The sequence below is a fragment of the Eurosta solidaginis genome, chromosome 5, assembly GCF_040869045.1.
Source record: "Eurosta solidaginis isolate ZX-2024a chromosome 5, ASM4086904v1, whole genome shotgun sequence".
NCBI classification, from domain to species: Eukaryota; Metazoa; Arthropoda; class Insecta; order Diptera; family Tephritidae; genus Eurosta; species Eurosta solidaginis.
This window is the reverse complement of record NC_090323.1, coordinates 200,884,266-200,906,965: the sequence shown is the minus strand read 5'-3', so window position 1 is coordinate 200,906,965 and position 22,700 is coordinate 200,884,266. Positions and strand designations below refer to the sequence as shown.

Below are 22,700 nucleotides of genomic sequence, written 5' to 3'. Positions count from 1 at the left end.
GTTTTTAAACAAGTGTAATTTTTGTTTAAAAAATTTTGGTTTTCATAAAAGGGAAAGAACCATGTATTGTTTGATGCCAAACTGAAGTAAATATTTCAAATTTTCATTTGACAGCAAATGAAATTTAATTGGAAAATTCGCCAAAATTCACTTTCACCACTTTCTTGCCATGTAAACTTTTGCGCACCAAACTCTCAAATATCGTAAAAATGTCGAGCTATATTACTTTCCATTTCTACTTCAAACGGAGCTTGAATTCATAACCGAATCTGTTTTTGTATTTTTAATAATGTAAAGCAGTAATAATTAACAAAAGCACTGCATCATGGAAGAATTACAAGCAGAAAGTAAAGAAGGAAATATAGTTAAAATGGTTTTGCTTTTAGCTACAGCTATTTACTTCTTTGACACTCAGCAAGGCAATGAAATGTAAGTAACATTTTTAATATGAAATTTTGTTTTCGTACTTAAAGCAATCTAATGCAACGAAAATTGCCTGCACAAAAAAAAGTTAACGATTTTTTGATATTAAATTTCTGTCAGCCACAACGCATAATTTGCTTCACTTTTCATATTCTTATGCTCCATTCCATTTTTATTGAAATAACAGCAAGGACTTTATTTTATGTAGCAATAAAAAAATTTTATAATGCTGCTCAAAGCTCCCCTATAAATGTTAAGTGTAAACACTAGGCTGTTTCATTAATGATATTAGGCAAAACTACAAAACTTTACAAAGCAACGTTTAGAATTAAGTATCTCGTGCTTAAAAATGTGCAATTTTTTGACATGGTTAATGATGATTCATGGAATTATGTGAAGAAATTAGGTTTATTCAAACAAAGCAAGTTGTGTGTGTCCGTTCGCTATCAACCAACCGTTGAAACATGCGTTCGGTGCGACCATTGTACCACATCCGATATTGAACGACATCAGATGGTGAGAAAGGCAAGCTAGTGGAAATATGCCTATCTATATACATATGCAATAAGGACAGATTTCTTATCGTTTTGGTTTCGGCAATCACATAAACATTTACACAATTTAAAGATTGGTAAAGACAAAAAAAATATATGTATTCCGAGTACACCCAACCATTTTGTTAAAATTTCCAAAATATGTACATACCTGCATAATCACCAAAATGGTGCTACGGTTAAGTTGTTCTTGGAAATCGGACCAGAGACTGATCAATTACGAAAAATCATATATACGATGCTACCCCAGATATTGATTGCTCCCAGCTTACATTATGAGGTACTTAGGACACAATGTTTCTAGGTAGTGGACTAAGTACCGAACTACGCAGATAAATCTAATTTGAGATGCGATTTTTGTGATTCGCCGACAACATTCTTTTTTTCCGGGAAGCGGATTGCTAAAAATTTGGTTACAAGAAACTAATAAAATAATTTTAAAAAAATTGTTAAGTTAAACGGTTTTATTGAAAACAATACTTACATTAATAAATAATAATACTAAAAGCTAGAAAATAATTAGGGAAGTCCTAGGTACTAGTCATCATACTCCTCATCAATCTAGGGCGTTCATCATACAATTAAACAAAAGCGTTTAACTTAACATTTTTTTTTTAATTATTTTATTTTCAACTTTTTAGTCTTTATTTAATTTCATTCTATTTAGCTCATTTAGCGACTCATTATTACTACAAGGACTCTTACCTGACAATTTGTTACAATCTAAGTCCTCAATACATAATCCTTCCAAAGACCTTACTCCACTCAACGCCACGTATGCTTGTCCCTCCTCGAACTCTAAAGTATTTTGATATCACTTCTACCCGGACTGTATGTAATATTTGTTCCAAATATGAGCCAAATCGGACCACAAATACGATTTTTTGAAATATTTCGATCCATGCGCCACATATCGAATTTTTTTTAAATCTTATTATTGCATTGTCATCGGGTTCTGACAAAATTCCAAGTTTCAAGCTTGTAGTTTATCGGGAAGTTACTTAAGTTTTAATTACAAAATTCGTTCACAACGGCCGGCCTGTCAAGTCAAGCTAAATAAAACCATTTAAAAACGTGCCGAGAAGAGAGAGAGAAAGGGATAGAGATAAACGAAGGTAAAGATGTAGAGATGGACGGAGTGGAGTAGGCGAAATCGAGGAAGGTAGAGAGAGAGAAATGAAGACAAAGTGTGAAGAAGGGAAAGAAAAAACGAAGAGAGAGAAAAAGATGCAGAAATATAGAAAAATGGAGAGAGAATAGCGAATAAAAGGAAAAGGTACAGAGGAAGTAAAATATAAAAACCAGCCAGATAAACCAAGATTAGGGAGGAACAACAGCTGCCGGGTCTGGTAGTATTTAAAAACTTGTCTGTGTTAAATGCCGTCACTTTAATTCACTCAGCGCTATGATTTGGCTTTGGCGATATGTGAAATATATCACCTTATCTCTAAATCGAATTTAAGCAGAAAACAAATTTCTCCCGTGATAGTTGATTTTTTGGATGAAGTTTGTTAATTTACCTACATACATTGATTGAATTTTTGAATGGAACATTTGATATGCTGATGTACATACATGCAGACAGAATGTGATTTAATAGCTGCTACTTCGCATACGTTCCCGCTCAGCATGCATCAATCGCGTCATAACTAGAAAAGCCATTTTGCTTACAGCAGTTCAGCATTGAGGGGCCAAAATCACTTTTTTAAGGTTCCTCTTCAAAATCTCTATGTAGGGAGAATCTTTCGTCTAGAAAACGATAGCAACGGTTTTTCGTATTCGGTGGGACAGTGTGAACAGAAAGGAACCTTCTCTGTCCTACATTTATGTAAAAACACCTTGAAACTGCCGTGCACACTCAATATCTGCGTGAGATGGTAGTTAAGTTTGCCGTGCTTCCTCATACCATCCCTTTATATTCCAAACTAACGTGAAGATCCAGCGCTCTTTTCGCGATTTTTGTCAGTGTTCTCGCCACCTAGCTATTGTTCTTGGACCTTGCGCTTTTCTTGGCATATTCTAATGGTCACACAAATCCAATATCCTACAGATCGGCCATTTCTCTTGACAGCAAATATACTAGGACTTTCGGAGATAAAGCAAGTATTGAATTTTCGGACACCGTTTGGTAAGCACTTGCTGTTCGTATAGCAGTAATTCGAAAGACGTGTAGCTTCACCTGAACCGACGACTGTGGGCACTATTGGCATAAGGGCTGCACTAATTTTCGAAAAGTTCTTTCTCGCCACTTTGAAGTGCTCCTTAAAAGTAAGTTTTGAGTCAGTGTTCACTCCTAAATATTTCAAGTAAGACTTTGAATATTTCAAGGAATTTTTGAATACCTCCTATGGTTGAGACTAACTTATCCACAGTCCATTTTGAGGTCACCAAAACTACTTCTGTATTATCGCTAGCCAACTCCAGTCCCATGTTTGTCAGCCGTTCCTTTATTCTTCCTACGGCGTCACTACAAACCGCTTGGAGTGGATCCAGCTTTTTGGCCACCGTTCGTATAACAATATCATCTGCATAGCCGAAAATGTATGTGCCTCTGGGAAGGTCGATTCGTAGCACGCCCTCATACATCGCATTCAATAACGTTTGTCCTAGAACAGATTTCTAAGTGACGCAGCCCGTAATGTTGTGCTTTCTTAATCCCTTATCCGTGTCAAAGAGAATTTCTAAAAAAGAGCTGCGAATAATTCTGCACATGTAAGCAAATTTACCAAAGCTTCGTGCCGCTGTCATTATTTGCATCTAGTTCGCAGTGTTAAGAGCACTTCTAATATCCATCAATACACAGATTTTCCTTTTATTTTGACCACCAGTTATGGCTTCACCGGCTATCGTGGATCTTGATTTTCAAAATCTAAACAATTTGACAAGCAACCTGGCTTTTCTAGGATCTGCTGCAGATGCTCATTCATAAAACGCTCGGAAATATTTCCTGTCGAATCCGCGCATACAAATCGGCCTGTATGGCGATGACTGGTCAGGCATCTTACTAGGTTTCAGCAAAGGACTAGTCTTTGGCGTTTCCGTGAGCGGGCGGAGATGCCATTTTTGATGCCGGCATTGCAGATATTCGTATATACTGGATTTCTATACATTTTCGCTGATTTGGCACTCCATTCGCTCCTGCGGATTTATTTATTATCTGCAACTTTATGTCTTGTATTCAGTACCTTTTGATCCGTTCAATTTCCCATAAGAATCTGTATGTTTATCTGGTGATTTGGGCACTTAGGGTTACAGCTCTGTGCACAGAATTTTGTAAGTTCTCACTCATTAAAGAAAAAGCTGAAATCGTCACGGCTACTTCTTTGATTGTCACGAACAACACTTTTACTATACCAAAACAAAAAAAAAAAAAAATTGTTTTGGCCCACCCTAATTTGTGCATCTTTGTTTATATTCATATGCATACCAACATAATTTTTTACATTCATCAAACATGAGCTGAGCTGAGACCTTGTCGCATATTTCATATTTGTTTCGTCTTCATAAATTTTGATAAGGGTCATCATTTGCACAGAGCCCACATTGCATAGGGACTGACTTAAAACGTCATCCATATAAATAATAATATTGCTCAAAATGGTAGCTATTTTGCGGTTTCAATGATGTGGAAAAGTTTATCATCAGCACGCTTCTTTGTTTTGATTAACTTCATGCCTTTTTTTGTATAGATGCGTATGTATGTGTATACACACGCACACGCATCCCATTATCATATTGTTGATTGCGTCACAAATGTGACCACAAATTAAAAGTTGACAGAGCAGATAAAAAATGATTATGGTTTAAAAATCATTCATACGCCTCCACGTACACCGCACACATGAAATCAGCTATACCGCAAATCATACACATACATACGCGTAATATTATACTCACGAATGAGCAGACTAGACATATGCGTACCTACATACATATCACATGTACATATATATGCCGTCAGTTCAATGACTGCTTCAAGCTGATAACTTTTTATACCTTTCATGAACATGAAATGGTATATTAACATTGGTCCGATGTTTGTAACGTTGAGAAAGTTGAGACTCACCATTAAGTATACCGAATTGATAAGGGCGACAAACTGAGTTGATATAGCCATGTCCGTCTGTCCGTCCGTCTGTCTGTTTGAACGCAAACTAATCCCTCAAATTTTGAGATATCTCAATAAAATTTGGCACAAGGATGTATTTTTGTATTATATTAGACATTTGATGGATCCGGTAGGATCAGACCACTATAACATATATCTCCCATACAACCGATCGTTCAGATAAGACGATTTTGGTCATTCGTGCCGCAATTTAGAAATTATAAACGTGAAACTCGGTGATATATATTCTAATATATCATAGAAGATATCCTGAAAAAATCACTTTGATCGGAGCTATATATAGTTATATCCCATAAAACCGATCGTTCAGATAGAAAGATTTTTGGCCATTTCTCCCTTAAATTAGAAAGTAAAAACGTGAAACTCGGTGATATATATTATGATATATCGTAGACGATTTTCTGAAAAAATCACTTTGATCGGATATATATAGTATATAACCCGTACAACCGATCGTTCAGATAGAAAGATTTTTGGCAATTTCTCCATTAATTTCCAATATATAACGTGAAACTTGGCGATATATATTCTAATATATCATAGAAGATTTCCTGTAAAAATCATTTCGATCGGAGTTATATATTATATCCCATACAACCGATCATTCAGATAAGGTGGTTTTTTGCCATTTTTTTATATTTATCTTAAAATCGTTTAGGTATGTACATCTGTTCACTATATATTTCTTATCTTATACAGCGCATTATTTGGGGATTACTGGTGGGATAAGATTATTTTCCAGCCCCATTCATAAAAGGTATAAAGACACTCCCGCCCTTACTTGTTTTTTATTAATTTACTAGCAGACCCGGCAGACGTTGTTCTGCCCTAAATTTGGCCTATCTGCATACATTTAAATAAGCTTTTGTCCGTCTAGCCCTGCCCTACCCCTCTACACTTTTTCCTAATCTTTTTATTCACTCATCCCTCCCTCTTTTTCGCTTCATATCCATCTTCGTCTCATTCTATCTCTTTCTCAGTCTCCTTCTCTCTTTTCTCTTCTCTCAATTTTCTCCTTCTTCTTCATATTTTATTTCCAGTCCCAGAGGGTGGTATGTATTTTGTTCCAGTCCCATTCCGAGTCTCAGTTCCAGTCCCACTCCGAGTGTCAGTCTCAGTCCCAGTCCTAGTCCTAATCCCAGTCCCAGCTCGTCTCTGGTATACTTTCCGGAAAAAAGCATCGTAAATACAAATATAGGCAAATTTATATACGAAATTTCAGGCAAATCGAATAGGACGTATGTAAATAGGTATGTGGGTATTATTAATTCTAGTCTTTATTTCGGCTTCGCATGCATATTTTCAGTTTTGCCAGGTTGATGCGGCTAAATCGAATATCACAATGAACTTTAGAGCTCTCAGCAACAGCTTTCATTTGATATCCATAATACACACACATTCTAGGGGTATCCGGGTCCATGTTTTGGCCTATATCTCGAGACCCTAGTCACTCAGCGGTATAAAACTTACTCTGTATTATAGCACACACCAACAGCTTTAATTTGATACCCATAATATAAAAACACATTCTAGGTTTATCCGGGTCCATGCTTTTGGCCTATATCTAGAGACCGTAGTCACCCAGCGGTGTAAAACTTACTCGTACTAAAGCATATATCAACAGCTTCAATTTGATATCCATATTGAATAAACACATTCTAGGTGTATCCGGGTCCACGTTTTGGGCTATATCTCGAGACCCTAGCCTCCCAGTTGTATGGAAATTATCCTGTACTATAGCACTCATCAACAGCTTTCATTTGATATCCATATTATATAAACACATTCTAGGGGTACCCGGGTGGACCGAAATGAAAAATTTTTTTTTTCAAATTTTGAATTTTTTCTAAAAAAAATCATAACTCAAGAATTGCTAAACCGATTTGGGATTTCAATATCAACTAACCATCACCTCTCCTTCCTGTATCTTTCCTAAAAGTTTCATGGCAATCTGTAGAGCCGTTCTCGATTTATGGAGTGACAATCAAAATGTACACTTATTTTTATATATACATACTAGCAGACCCATCAGACGTTGTTCTACCCTAAATTTGGTCTATCTCCATACATTTGAATAAGCTTTTTCCGTCTAACTCTTATCAGTTTTGCCAGGTTAATGCAACTAAATCGAATATCACAATGAAAATTACTTTAAAGCTCTCAGCAAACCCTTTCATTTTATATCCATATTACACACACATTCTAGGGGTATCCGGGTCCAGGTTTTGCCCATATCTTGAGACCCTAGTCACCCAGAGGTATAAAAATTATTCTGTACTAAAGCACCCATCAACAGCTTTCATTCGTTATCCATATTCGATAAACACATTCTAGGGGTACCCGTGTCCACGTTTTCGCTTATAGCTTGAGACCCTAGTTACCCGCGGGAACGAAAAATACCCCGTAACAAAGTCCTCATAAACAGCTTACATTCGATACCCATATTGTACAAACATATCCCAAGATTACCCAAGTCCACGTTTTGATCTCAAGACCCTATCCAGAACGATAAAAATTAGCCGATGTTTGTCTCCTGGTTCTAGGCTACCCCTCCACCAACTTTCAGCCAAATATGTTCATCCGTTCATTCCTCTTCAATCACTCTTTATCTATTTAAAAAAGCGCATCAAAATCCGTTGCGTAGTTTTAAAGGTTTAAGCATTCAAAGGGACATGGGACAGCAAAAGCGACTTTGTTTTATAATATGTAGTGATAGTGGTACATGCAAAAATACCAAGAAATAAAACTTTTTTGAAGAATTTTAAGGAAATGTTTAATATTTTTAACGAAAGATTATTTTTCAATAGATGTATGCATTCTTAACCATTTATGTTGCATTAACAATTACCATTTATGTTGCATAAATATGTATGTACATACCTATGTCAAGCTGATATGATATGAAAATACATACATATGTACATCCATACATACCTATAAACTTACGCCCGAAGTTAAATAACGCAGCGAATGATATATATGTACGAATGTATGTGTCGCACCATGCCTCACTCAAAAGCAATTAGCGCGCACAATTCACAGCGAACAACCACACATACGCATTTTTTGATAAAAATGTTACTTTTGTTTAAACAATTTGGCTGATATAAGAAAGGAATCAAGTATTTTTTTGATGAAGATCGAAGGTAAATATTTCAAAGTTTTACTGAAAAGTAGATTTTTTGAAATCCATCCATCCGTTTATGAGTTATAGCTGTGTAAACAAAAATTTTATGATTTTTTGCTACATTTTGACAATTTGCCACGCCCCTATAATATATATCTTCAAATTATATTAACTGTACCATCTCACGTAGCTAAACTTTCAAATGCAAAAAAACCGTTTTAAAATCGGAGTATTCTGTGTGAAGTTATGTGCGTACATGGCATTTAGCGGCTTTATTTTATAAGATTTATAGATAGATGCCTGGTGCATTATATAACATTCCAACAGTAGTGAGGTCTGACTAGTTTAAGCTAAATATATATGTATCCTCGACCCGATGGTTAAAGCTGCTTACTCCATTCAATAAAATGCTAGAGTTGAACGGAAAAACTCAGTTGAATGAAATCTACAATCATCCTCGAGCAATATACAGCTTAAAGGATCAAGGATCCTTGCACTGAAAAACATTAAAGGGCCAACTTGCCCTGCAAACACAATAGAACAACACAGTTAAGTTTTACAAAAAGGTTTATTTTAAGATACTTATAATTCTAATAACAAATTTAGTGAATAGAATATAGTATCGGTTAGAGCGAATACCCCAACGCAACTGCCCTCGCAATGTCTTCTGCTGCATTTTATAACATTCCTCTTGGCGTCGTTCCATAGCCAGACATATGCGATGTCTGGGTGTAAGCGTGGCCTTGACTTCCCGCATGGCCTTGACTTGGCTGGCATGTGAAATGCAAAAGTCTCACAACAATGTGAAATAGAAATATGCTGACTTGGTTCCCATAGGTTTGATAATGTTGCGGAATATTGTCATTGCACGACATGATGAAATGTACTTGGCCTTGAAGCGGGTGTTGGGTTGCAATTATGCTGCTTACAATAATTATGCTAACGCAGCTGCAGGTGGTCCATGGGACTGTGGGAAGAATTATTATGCTGACACAGCGGCAGGTGGCCCATGGAAATGTGGGAAGAATAATTATGCTGACACAGCGGCAGGTGGCCCATGTGACTGTGGGAAGAATAATTATGCTGACATAGCGGCAGGTGGGCTATGGGACTGTGGGAAGTATAATTATGCTGACACGGCGGCACGTGTAAACTTCAGCTTGTGGGAATCCAACATGTTGGGTGCCGCCAGCGTGTTAACTCCTCCCCATTTAAAGATCTGCGTCCCGCTGATTAGTTGGCAAAGAAGGATTTTCGCCTCTTCGACTTAGCCGATTTGCAATGTTTATTTCATGTAAGAGTTGCTATGATCTTCCTCCAAATGCACCATATGAATAGCATAAGTAGAAATAACCCTGATCCTTCAGAAAGTGCGAACCAATTGGTCTTGTCTCTTAGGTATTTCCGAAGTGTGATGCTTTCCATTGTTATAACGTGTACCAGGTTAAGGTTTAGTGACATACTGTGGTTTTTAATGCTGGTCAAAACTGGTGGAAGAACCTGTACTCCAGAGCTACTAGTGCTTGAGTATGTTTCGTTGTTAATGACAATGGTCTCGTTGTCCATCTGAAGAATATAAGAACCGTTTATGTAAATTAAACTTTTACCTAATCCTATTGTGCCCACAAAATTATCAAGGAATATCGTGTCCTCATTGATAACTTATACCGTGGATTCGTTGTATGTAGAGTAGGTACAACTTGTGTGTCCGCCTTTGAGAAGACGTACCAGACAACCAGTTTCCGGTAATAAGTCAAGAGATTTCCGGTCACAGATCCTAGCAGAAGATAATTGCAAGCAATATTCCCTTATCCCATAAGTCTCGAATTTGTTGGTCAGGATTGACATGTATTGCAAATCTATACGGTGACCTCCTTGGATGTTTGCCCTTGTGATTAGGTGATTAAATCTGGCATCAGTGACCTTAGGCAAGGATAGCACATACAGAAGGAGCGTGCTGTTGGTGTAGATCGATGGCTTGTCATACACAATGGCTTCGATAGCGTTGCAGTATGGGAGGACGTCGATTTCACTAACAAGTTGGTTGACTTCTTCTTTGCTCAACTGGTTGCTGTTAATAATGCCAGCTTTAACCATCCGGCATGCGCTTATTAGCTCGTTAACATCCTCCTTTAAAATGGTTATCCTGTGCTGCATTTACTGCTGTAATTTCTCCAGGTGCTTTCGATCAAGGACATTGTTTGTGATGGTCGCGATTCCATTTAGCTTCTGCAATAATTCATATACTGTTGTTCGTTGTTTCTGTTAAGCGAGTCTTCGTTTCGAAGGACTTCGTCCCAATCTGTGGTGTCAGCTAAGCCAGCGATCCACTTCCAGGCAGACCCAATCCAGCTAATGGATCGCCTTGATCGCCTTGAAGTTTTTTTATTTAGCATCCCAAGTCAATGCTGTGAATAAGCTTAAAGTGTCCATCGATGATCCAACCCATCACGTATTGTAGCCAATGGTGAATCTATCTTGAATATATCATACGAATATTCAGTTGCGCAGAGGCAGATGCTATGTAGTAGAAAAATCATTAAGCTAAGTTGTTAGTACTCTTCCAATATCCCCTTACGTGTATTTTCAAATGGTTATTTACTCAAATATTTATCTTACCCTAAATTACTATCCTAATCTTCAGTTTCATACATTCATTCATTCGTACAGCGAAAATCTTAGGAATATGTAAATATGTAGGCTAATAATTATTCTTATATTAGGGTACTGATTTGAATTGCGTGGGTTGGAAAGGAAAGTAAGTATTAGTAATTCGAAAGAACAAGTAGTTTTTGATTTTATTTTTAAAGGATTTTTAAGAGTTTTTTGTTTTTTTTTTTTTGGGAGCAGTGAAGCAGTGTAACGAAATGACTTCGCTCTTTGTTTGGTGTTAGTTGTTAGTACTTATGTTAGTTGTTAGTACTTATGTTAGTTGTTTCTTAACATCAGTATTAAATTTCTAGTCAAATATGTGGACGATATCTTCGCGATAGTAAAACAAAATGATTTGGAACAAATTTTAAATGCCCTTAACAGCTACCATAAAAACATTCAATTCACGTACGAAATGGAAAAAGATCGTCCCATTCCCTTTCTGGACATAAGAATACATAACAACAAAGGAACCCTAATTTTTGATTGGTATACAAATCCATTATCATCCGGCCGTCTCATTAATTTTCATTCTTCAGAGCCCCTAAAATATAAAATTAATATGGCAAAAAATATTATTAACAAAGTGCTAACAATAAGCGACAAACAATTTTTGAACAAAAATATTAGTAAAATGAATGAAATTTTAAGAAATAACAATTATCCGAGCACCCTAATAAAAAGCCTGACTGAACAAAAAGTAATTGAAATAAACAGCCAACAAAGTAAATCAACACGAGAAGAGGCAGAAACAAAACAATATTTCAGTGTAACATACATACCGAAACTCACAGAAAACTTTAGCAAAACACTCACCAACAACAAACTGAAAATATCACTAGCCTACAAATCAAACCAAACATTATCGACGATATTCACAAGAACAAAAAGCCCTATTGAAAAACTACAGCAAAGCAATGTAATCTACGAAATAACATGCAAAGGCAATGAAAACGAAGACTGCAACAAAATATACATCGGTCAGACGAAACGGGTGTTACAAGTTCGACTAACCGAACATACAGCTGATATAAAGAAAAATAAGCAAAGCACAGCATTATCACAGCACACAACAGAAAACGACCATACAGCTGATTTAGCGAATATACGGATACTTGATAAAAACAAACAAAGAAAAACCAGACTAACATTGGAAAGCTTAAGAATTTTACAAAATAGAGACAAAACAATAAATAAAAAGGAAGATACCGATGGCGTCGCCGCTGCCTACACTTTATGTCTATAGTCAAGTTTATTAGTTTAGTATGATAAGCATTGTTTACTATATAGTTTGGCAACTTAAACAGAGGTTATGTTGCGAATAGAGTGGAAGGCAGTGGACTAGGCAGTCGAATGTCATAAAATGAAGGAATGGTGTTCGGAGTTTTTTCGAAATTAAAAAAAAAATTGATAAAAGCTTTAATAAAAATAAAACTACTGTTTTAATAACAACAAAAACGCCTTATATATTCTATGTACATAAATTCGTAAAGATTATCTCACTTTAAAATTTGAGTTAAATAATCTAAAGTTTTGTTTTGAAACTGAGTCGAGAACTGTTCGTGTGAATGTGCGAATTTTCACCGATCAGCTGTTAGTTGCGCTACTTGGTAAAATTTACAATGATGATAAGGATACCACTAAAGAATGGTACAAATAATATTTTTTAGAATAATTTAATATTTAAAACAATATAAATATGTAAGTGTGATAAATATTTTATTAGGGTGTTACGTGTTTATTTGTGATTTGTGATATTTATCATGTATTCATGTGTATATAAAAATGTGATGTAATATTAGTTTTCATTTCGGTTTTTACCACATGCTTTAATGTTTTTATTGTTTTTCCTAAATAAGCAGATATCCCCCTGAAGAAGCTAGAGAGACTAGCGAGACGTCGGGTAGAAAGATGAAATAAAGTTTTTATTTTGCATCTAAAATACATTGGTCAAAAAAGCCTAACCAAAATTTAAATTTTTTTATTTTATTTTTATTTAATAAAAAAGTTATCAATAAATCAAACATTTAGCAGCATTTTTATGATGACCGTCTAATTGGTTTAGTGTCAAGCTTATGATTTTAACTGCTTAATAAATGCATATTTAAATGTCACATTTATTTGCAAATCAACAATAACGAATATTGTCTTAATGACCCCTTTTGTTCAAAATTGCCGATTTCACACTTCGTTTCCGGATAAATAAAAACGAAATAAAAATAAAAATTTTATTTCACACCAATTTGAATTTATCTTAGCCATTAATCAATAAGAGTATGAGCGTCCATATTTCTAAAAAGATGACGATTTTCGGAATTTTTCGCCTCTCGGCATTTTCGGCAAATGAAAGTTCAATCGCGAGACTGTTCTGAAATTTACCTTGCCTCCACTGATTGGCATAAATTGTGTCACTACGGTGGCCACGAGAAATCAATTTTAGATTTTCCGCTGGGGCACCCCCATAAAATATGCGAATAGGTTACAAAGACATACAAAGTTTCAGGCCAATCCGATAATGTTAAAACGTGCCTCATTGAGGTCAAAGTTAGGAAAAACAGCGATTTTTCAGAAATTTTTTTTTGTATTTCGTCAGTAAAAGCGAAACCATTTATGCCAGGAACTTGACTCGTACACCATTCGGTAGGTAATTTTATTTGTATTGATTTTGATCATGATAATATTTTTATAAAACGGTTATTTTTAGCAGTATTTAGCATTTATCAGATCAGGTCATAGTGGATATCCCTAATTTTTAATTTCCATGCAAACGTCTATAGACATTACAATATTCAATGGTATACGAGTCAAGTTCCTGGCATTAATGGTTTCACTTTTACTGACGAAACACTAAAATTTTTTCTGAAAAATCGCATATTTTAGGAGGGTGCCCCGAAAGATAGAATAAAAAAATAAATAAATAATTTGTCTTCTGCACTGAAGGTGAATGGGGTAGAACGTTTGTTTTTCAACCTAGCGTTCCTGACCTCCTGCTCCCCTTCTAATAATGCTTTAACGTCTTCATACGTTTTCTCTCTGAAAACGACCAATCCCTAGTAATTGACTCTAGAAGTCCTGCTAAGGAATACGTCTGCTGGCTTTCGCTTAATAACAGAGTGAACGGCATTGTTGTACCGGTCCACTGTTATCGAGACGCGTTCCATCGGAGTTAATCTATTAAATTCAACAGAAATGCAGCGGCATATTTCAATCAAGCGCTTGCCCTCAACCTAACCGTAGCTTTCACTTCGTTATGTGCGGATTTGGTTAACTTCTATACCTAGTGAGCGGACACAGTTTAAGACAAGAAGAGTTAGAAATCCCGTTTCGTTGTCCATGACCAATATTTTTGGTACTGAGAAGTAGGGCAGGAGATTAGTAAGCTTTTTTCGAAGACTTGTTCTTTATTGCAAATAGCTTAGCGAATTTTGAAAATTTATCTATTTTGCTAAGGTATTTCTGTTTTTCAATCTCTAAGATGTCTATATGCAGAATCTCGCACGGATAGCTCGGAATCGGTGTCGGTTGAAGGAAGGGTTTCGATGGATGCCTATCGTGTTTATTTAGATTGCAGGTGTCGCATTGTTTGGAATATTCCTTGATTTGCCTTGCCAAAGTAGCAACTGTTGGCAAGAGTTATTTTTCGTTAGATCTCTTAGCTGACATTGTTTTCGCCATTAATTCTGGTTCCCAGGTAGGCGAAGTTTTCACAGTCTCGTCTTCATATCTATCGACAGTTAGGTGGGTGCCAAGGCCCGTACGCGCCGGTTCTTTCTTGGATGGCAGCAAGTACATCGTCTATTCCTCATTTACCGCAAGCCCAACTTTTTTACCTCCATATCTAATCCAGTGCACGATATATAGCATTTAAATCGGTGGGAAAAGCACGATTGCCAGAGCTTATCTAATCTACTCTTTGCAACAGAGTTAGTTAATCAGAAGATAAGTAATGCCTGCTGGCTCTGGGATGTCACTCTACACGTCTCACAGGCAACTCAAACACGTTAATATTGTAATTGTTTTACCACCCAATTACTATTTATATAACACAAGAATTATATATTTTCTACCTAATTGGAACATACATCTATCTACATATTTAGGTGAAAATTAATAGCTGTAATAATTTAAGTGGTAAATATCGACTTGTAATTTAATGTGTCATTATTATTTTTACGTACCGTTAAATTTAACTCAGCAGTGGTGCAGAATGTTGTCAAAACCATTGCTCGGCCAGGTGTTGAACTTAAGTCACAACAGAGGTACGAAACCGACAATATGTTGCTTTGTTATCGGCTTACTATGGTTGACGAATTATATTCCCCGAGTTATCGGTTTGTTACCGATTTGTTATCGACGAGTTATCGGCTTCTTATTGGTTCTTAAACGGTTTGTTATTGGCTGGTATTATATTTGTTATCGACTTTATATTGATGTTTTATCAATATCTGCTGCATATTACAAATCTTTGAGTCGTCGTTAACAAACCAATAACAAACCGATAACAAATTAGTAAAACTACGATGAAAAGTCGATAGCAAATTGATAACTGTTTGATAACTAGCAATAACTTTTCTAAAACAAATCCATAACCTCTTATATCAAACAAATAGGTAACAAAAAATAAATAAAAGAAAGGCGCGATAACACCCGAAGAGATTTAAGGCCGAGCTTCTCTTCCAATTAGTTTCGCGCTCCTTTTAATTTTTGCTTCAAATTGTTCGGGACGGGACCTACTTGTTTTATGCCGAATCCGAATGGCATCAACAAGACAGATGAGTTTTAACTGAGAGATTTTCATGGCAGAAATACACTCGGAGTGCTTGCCAGAGCGACCCCGCTTAGAAAAATGTTCTTCTAATTCAAAAAACTTGATTCTAAAATTTTTTGATGTTGTTTTGCCCGAGGCGTGAACCCAGGATCATCGGTGCGGTAGGCGGAGCACGCTACCATCACACCACGGCAGGTACTAATTCGATAAAAAAGTTAACGACTTTTCGATAACAAATTGATAACTTTTTTGAAACAAATCGATGACTTTTCTATAACAAATCGCCAACATTTTGATAACAAATCGACAACTTTTCGAAAAAACCCGATTACTCGCCGATAAAACACTGACAAAACTCTAAAAAAGCGATTACTTTCCGATGATAAATTGGTAGCTTTTTGATAAAAGATCGTTGAATTTTCGATAACTAAGTCATAACTTATCGATAATGAACTCGTAACCCTACGATAACTTTTCAATAACTAGTCGAAAAATTTTTGATAAAATATTGATAACTTTTCGATAAATAATCTATAAGTTTTTTTATAATGAATCGATAACTTTTGGAAGGTTAACCGATAACTTGTTGCTGGAAATTCACAATTTTGTATCGATAGCCCACTTACATATATGTAAATGGTTTCACTACGCGTATAAAATATTTTGACATACAAACCTACTGTGAAACCTCAGTAGCACCACGCAACTGTAGGGGCTCACTTGTGCATCACTGCTACAAGCAGCAGTCATATGTCTTGTGTGGAAAGCCGTCAAACGTTTTGGCCGAAAGTTAAGATATTTCGACGTACACAGCGGTAATTTTCTACCTTTTTGTGACGTTAATAATTGATGTGTGCGCCACTTAAGAGAACCACCTGAGAATTTCGGGTTACAACAAAGGGTACACCTATATATATATATATATATATATAGACGGTTATTTGTAAAATACTCATGCTAAGGTTAGAAGTATAAACGCATTTAGGCGTCTGTTAAACAAATAAAACAAAGCGTTGACAGACAGGAACTTATGATCTTTTAACAACCCAAAGCGTAAAGTGGCACACACACCAACACACAAAACATATTCATTACAGAAATATACTTGCGGACTTGCACATATAAGTGAGTTGTACGTGACATACATATAAAAGATTGAAATCTGAAAATCGCTAAAGGACACCGATTTTGTCCTACATCACTTCACAAACAATTTACTTGAATTTATTTCGGTAAAATTTTTATTGTTGTTGAATTTGTCGTAATTTAAAACGGCTGCCACCTTTCGGTAATGCGTAGGAGTCAAATAGAAAATTATCTTTGACAACCATAAATTGTCACCAATTGCCTTTATAACTTACGAGTACATACAAGGGCACACCCAAGGAAAAGCATTGAAGCGTCACTGATTGCCTTTTTATTGTTGTTGCTGTGCTGAAACTTTATCTTTGTTCGGTTCGCCGGATGTGTATGAGCTCTTAAAGATAGAACCAATCCACTATGCTGTTCTATCATAGCAACCAATTAATAATAAACGTAACAATAGTAAAAATTTGGTGCTAAATATTTACGAGGTGACTTAGGCCGAGCTTCTGCGCAAATTTGTGGTGCGCTAATTAAAATTTTTTCCTACGAAATCGTGGGACGGGACCAACTCTGAATGGCATCTGCATAGCATATGGGTTGAGATTGCACTCGAAGTATTTGCACCCAAGACCTTCGCCGTTTTTGATTGCTAATTTTTGGAGTTTGACTTTGTCTCAGAAATTACGCATATACATGAAAATAAATACTTTGTATCCTTTTCTCAAAGCTGATTTCATGCATTCAGAATAAAGTCGGTCTGTGGTTAAATTTGAGTTGGAAGTGATGCACTGATGATCCGGAATAGGTTTATTGCAGCAGCGAACACAACAAAGGAAAGTTCTATCAACTGTCTTCAATTACAATATATTTTTTTAAACGGTTTTATTTAGCTTGACTTGACAGGCTGGTTGGTTGGATGGCTGGTTGGATGGCTGGTTGTCACAAATTTTGTAATTGAAACTTCCCCATAAGCTACAAGGTTGAAACTTGGAATATAGTTCAGAACCCGATGACAATGCAATAATAAGAAAATATTAAAAAAAAAATCGTATTTGTGGTCTGATTTGGCTCATATTTGGAACACATAATACATACAAGAATAGAAAGCGACCTGTGAAAAAAAAAATCGCCGCTAGGTGGCGCAAGGATCGAGATATTCAAAAAATCGTATTTGTGATCCGATCTAGCTCATATTTGGAACACATTATACATACATGAATAGAAAGCGACCTATGATGTCCGATTTGGCTCATATTAGGAACAAATATTACATACAGTCCGGTAGAATTGACATCAAAATTTTTTGGAGTTGGAGGAGGGACAAGCATAAGTTGCGCAAAGTCGAGTCAAGTCTTTGGAAGGATTATGTATTGAGGACTTAGATTGTAACAAATTGTCAGGAAAGAGTCCTTGTAATAATGAGTCACTAAATGAACTAAAAAGAATGCGAAATAATAAAAAATAAAAAAAAAATAAATGTAAGGCACGATAACCTCCGAAGAGATCTAAGGACGAGCTTCTCTCCCAATTTGCGTCGTGCTCCTCTTGATTTTCCCTACAAATTGGCTGGACAGGACCTACATATTTTATGCCGACTCCGAATGGCGTCTGCAAGGCAGATGAGTTTGCACTGAGAGCTTTTCATGGCAGAAATACACTCGGAGCGCTTAGAAAAATTTTGTTCTATTGAAAAACCTTATTTCTAAAATTTTGCTGTTGCTTTGCCCGGGGTCTGAACCCAGGGCATACGGTGTGGTAGGCGGAGCACGCTACCATCACACCACGGTTGCCGCCAAATGAGAAATAATGGGCAATTAAATAAAGACTAAAAACTTGAAAATAAAATAATTTAAAAAAATTTTTAAGATAAACGGTTTTATTGAAAACAATACTTACATGAAGTAATAATAATATTAAAAGCTAGAAAATAATTAGGTAGGTCCTAGGTACTAGTCATTACACTCCTGATCAATCTAGGACATTGATCAGAAAATTAAATAAAAGCGTTGGACGCGTCAAATTTCTATTGATAGTCATATATAAGTCCAACTGAACCTTAATCAGGTTATGCTACGCCTTAAATTTTTAGAAATTTCACCCGCGCAACGCTTTTTTATTACTTCATGTAAGTATTGTTTTCAATAAAACCATTTAATTAAAATTTTTTTTATTATTTTTTTTCTCGTTAATTTAACAAAAATTTCAATAACTTTTGTAACTAAAACTATTTAAACCAACCACAAAAAGTTTTCGAAAAAATTCGAAAGATCGAAATGTAAGATCATAAATGCAAACATGTCAACTAATTAATAGAATAAGCATAAATACATCACTGTAAAGGAAGAAAAAAGAAGATGGTGGACTTCCGGTTCATTATTGTATTGACGACTGAAGTATAAAGTATTAAGATAATTAGTCCGGACGTTTCTGCTGTTTTATTAACCATCGAAGGTAGAAATTAGAGAAAAAATTTTACGAAAATTGCAATTTTTTTAGTTAGAGTTTTCCAAATTATTCCTGGCGGCCGCCGTGGTGTGACAGTAGCGTGCTCCGCCGTCCACACCGAAGGTCCCGTGTTCACGCCCTTGCCAAAGCAACATCAAAATTTCAGAAACAAGTTTTTTCAATTAGGAGACAATTTTTCTAAGCGGGGTCTCCCCTCGGCAGTGTTTGGCAAGCACTCCGAGTGTATTTCTGCCATGGAAAGCTCTCAGTAAAAACTCATTTGGAAGAGAAGCTCGGCTTAAAATCTTTTCGGAGGATATCGCGCCTTACATTTATTTTATTTTATTTTTCTAAATTATTTTGTGTATGCAAATTTGTAGCCCAATCAATCAATATGGATATTGTAATATAAAATTTTCTTTTCTTACAGGTGGAAACCTTCTAACTTGTACGTAGTCACGGCACCGAGGTTAGAGAACTAGAAATGTAGTACATATATTACTAACAACAATTTTTTTTTTTGGAAATTGATAATGCCTTAACTATTTTTCCTTTAATAATAAAAGCCCTTGAAAAATTAATATTTATGGACTTTTATTTTTCGAGCGCTCTGAAATAAAAATTTCATCCGACTTTTAAAAAATCTTGGAAATGTATTGGGGGCCCACGCACGTTTGGAACAAACATTTTGTTTTTTTTAATTTTCTAATCGTTTCAGCTCCAAATATTTTGACATAATCAATGATGTTTAACTCACTGCACTATCTTCATATCTGCGTACATCTCAAACAGTTCTTCCGTATAGCTCCTTCGTTACTCGACATCGTAGTTTGGAAGCAGAAGAGGGGGAAATCCTCACGGAGTTCGGAGAGGTATGTGAAAGAAGACTTGAGCTCCCTTCGTGGGCCCATTAGGCGTCAGTTATCGCGAAACATGGAGCTGGCGTGACTTATTACGAAACGGCCAAAATATCTTAGGCGATTAAGCGCCTATTGTGCATAGAGGGCTCAAAAGGGATTGTGGTTAAACAAAATTCTGGAACATTGAGAAGTGTCAATGGCGTTCCCTCTTCTCCAGAAAACAGTAAATAGCCATAACTAGATTAGGTTAGGTTAGGTAAGGTTTAAGTGGCTGCCATTCGCATCGGAGCGGCACACCTAGGCCTTTATAGGCCAATTATCAAACCACACGGATTTGTTCCTACTCTCCTAATCCACTTCGTTGAGTTTGTGAAGCTAACTCAGCATCGTATATTGACCTCAGCTATATCAATCAGATCTACAAGAAACATCTTGCACATAAAACGGTGCCTTCTTCTACCGAGCGCTGGACATTCACAGAGTAGACGCCTAACAATTTCAGGCTCTTCTTTGTTGCCGCAGCTTCTACAAAAATCATTACAAAGAGCGTCAATCATTTCCGCATGCGGTCCAATACAAACGTGACCAGTGAGAAGACCTACAACTAAGGACAGATCCCTCTTACGGAGGGTGAGAAACTCTCGCGATCTCTTCTCACTCCATACCGGCCATGTGATTTTTGCCGTGTGACATATATCACGATGCTTCCACCTAGCTCCCGCTTCCATCAGTAGAGCCTCCTTTATCTTGAGTTTGCAGGTGGAGAGCGGCATGCCCAACCCCTTCCAGGATGGCGAAAGTGGAAGGGAGGTACCCTTTCTTGCAAGCTCATCCGCAGAGATTGAAGAAGCTAGTAGTCTCCAATTGGTACTCCTCGGGCACCTGCTAGACAAACAAGCAAACCTGATCAAATGCCGACAGTAAGAGAACAGAGGACGTACTCAATTGGTAAAGAAAAGGAATCTTTATGATCAATCACCACAATCACGGGACACTTGCTATTTGGCGTGAATGCTGAGAGATTGGGGATGCCTTTTAATAGCATTTACAGTAGCTGCGGCGAGGAGGGATGAATGCCCAGCTCTAGAACACACTAGAATTCTAACCATGGGCAGTTTTATTCTACCAGAACGTTAAGAAGTAGCTAAATTCTCCGTAAAATATATCAACAGGTTCATTGTCCGCTACAAATGGTTCGAACGGAGTACCGACTAACAATAAGAAATCCGCATAAAGTGGTTTAAGAAGAAATGTGCACCAAAATGGCGCTCTGTGCTCTACTTGGGCTCGGATCTGATTCCGTACAGGGTAACAACCTAAAATCGTATGTAGATCACTCGAACACAAATAAATTTACTGCATAATATGTATCTATGTAAGAATATATATAATTAATTTAGTTTGTGGCTAGAATCTTTACAAAGAAAGATAAATGAATTTCAAGAAAACTTAAATAAATTTAGCTTATAAAAGGGTATAAAAAACAATTTACAATTCACGACCATTCCAAAAGGGTGTGGCGTGAATTCAAACAAAGTGATTTCCACCATTTCGTTGTCATTAAGTTGGTTATACATCAACTTTACAATGTTTTCTATGTACATTTTACATTTCAATTGAACATTTCACTCTTTTTATGCTACATTTGACATCTCGCCCACTGTTCTTTTAATTTCACATTGGTAGCAGCAGCAACAACAACTCCCTTCACATGTAGTCTGGCAAAAAATCCTTCAAACGTTGGGTATACACCAGCAGCAATTCTCCCTTAGACTGTATACAACCGCTAGGTTCTAGTAAATGTAATGCAATATGATCGCGACGTTCGATTGAACCATCGTGACTGCAATCTCGTTCATATCTGTTGATGTAAGCAGCCACGGGGCGTATAGCACAGTAAATGTTGTTGACACAGCGTAGGTAAGCTGTAAGTAGAGCGGAAAAAAAGTTGTATATATTGGTAAATGATGATGACCCATAGAATGTGACGAAGTTGTGCGTTTTTGCAAATGATTGACTGTTTTAGGGGTAGGGTGAATATTGAATTAAAAGCACCTGCTACTGATAACTTGGATAGCATATCGCTATTCAATGATGTCTTGCACTCTGCCATGACTTTGCATAACGCAGCAGAGCGAAGTTTTTCCATCAACATGTTAATGTTAAAGTTTTGCAATGTCTGCATCCGCCGTCTAGGTCACAACAAAAAGTTGCACTGCGGTGACTAAGGCAATTTCGTTTGCAGCAAAATTGTTTTTCTTTGGTTTTGACTGATTGACTTTATAGTCGGCGAGCTGGAGGCAACATCATTGCAACTACCTTACAAAAACAAAAATGAAATATTTGACGCAATTTAGGTTAGTTAAGGTTTGGTTGAAGTGGCTGCCCGAGAGCCCACCTAGGCCAGTGATAATTGGCCCGTTTTGATAATATGAAAATACATCCTTACCTTTCCTCTTCAAATCATTTTGACGACCTCATAAAAGCTACCAAGTCCTTTGCGTCATGCTCCACAACCTGGCTCAGATTATATAGAAATGGAATACCCAGAAAGCGCTGCTGTGCACCACTTAGTGCCGGACAGTTGCAGATGAGGTGAACCAACCGTTTTCTGCTCCTCACCCTCTTTGCAACTCATGCAGCATCGACAATGAAG

The 22,700-nt window shown here is 36.6% G+C and overlaps 1 protein-coding gene and 1 pseudogene across 2 annotated transcripts in view; one reads left to right on the top strand and one right to left on the bottom strand.

Moving 5' to 3' along the window:
- The window catches only part of LOC137252150 (GTP-binding protein Rhes), a 235,748-nt gene that overhangs the window by 10,497 nt on the left and 202,551 nt on the right, over positions 1–22,700 (top strand). The window contains exons 1-2 of one of the 2 annotated variants that reach the window (XM_067787474.1): positions 12,547–12,586; positions 19,615–19,653. The gene's annotated coding sequence lies outside the window, so the exon portion shown is untranslated. Of the gene's footprint in view, positions 1–12,546; positions 12,587–19,614; positions 19,654–22,700 lie in introns of those variants that run through there. The other variant, XM_067787475.1, reaches the window with a different exon arrangement.
- LOC137254368 (uncharacterized) overlaps positions 21,411–22,700 on the bottom strand; it is a 30,189-nt pseudogene continuing 28,899 nt past the window's right edge.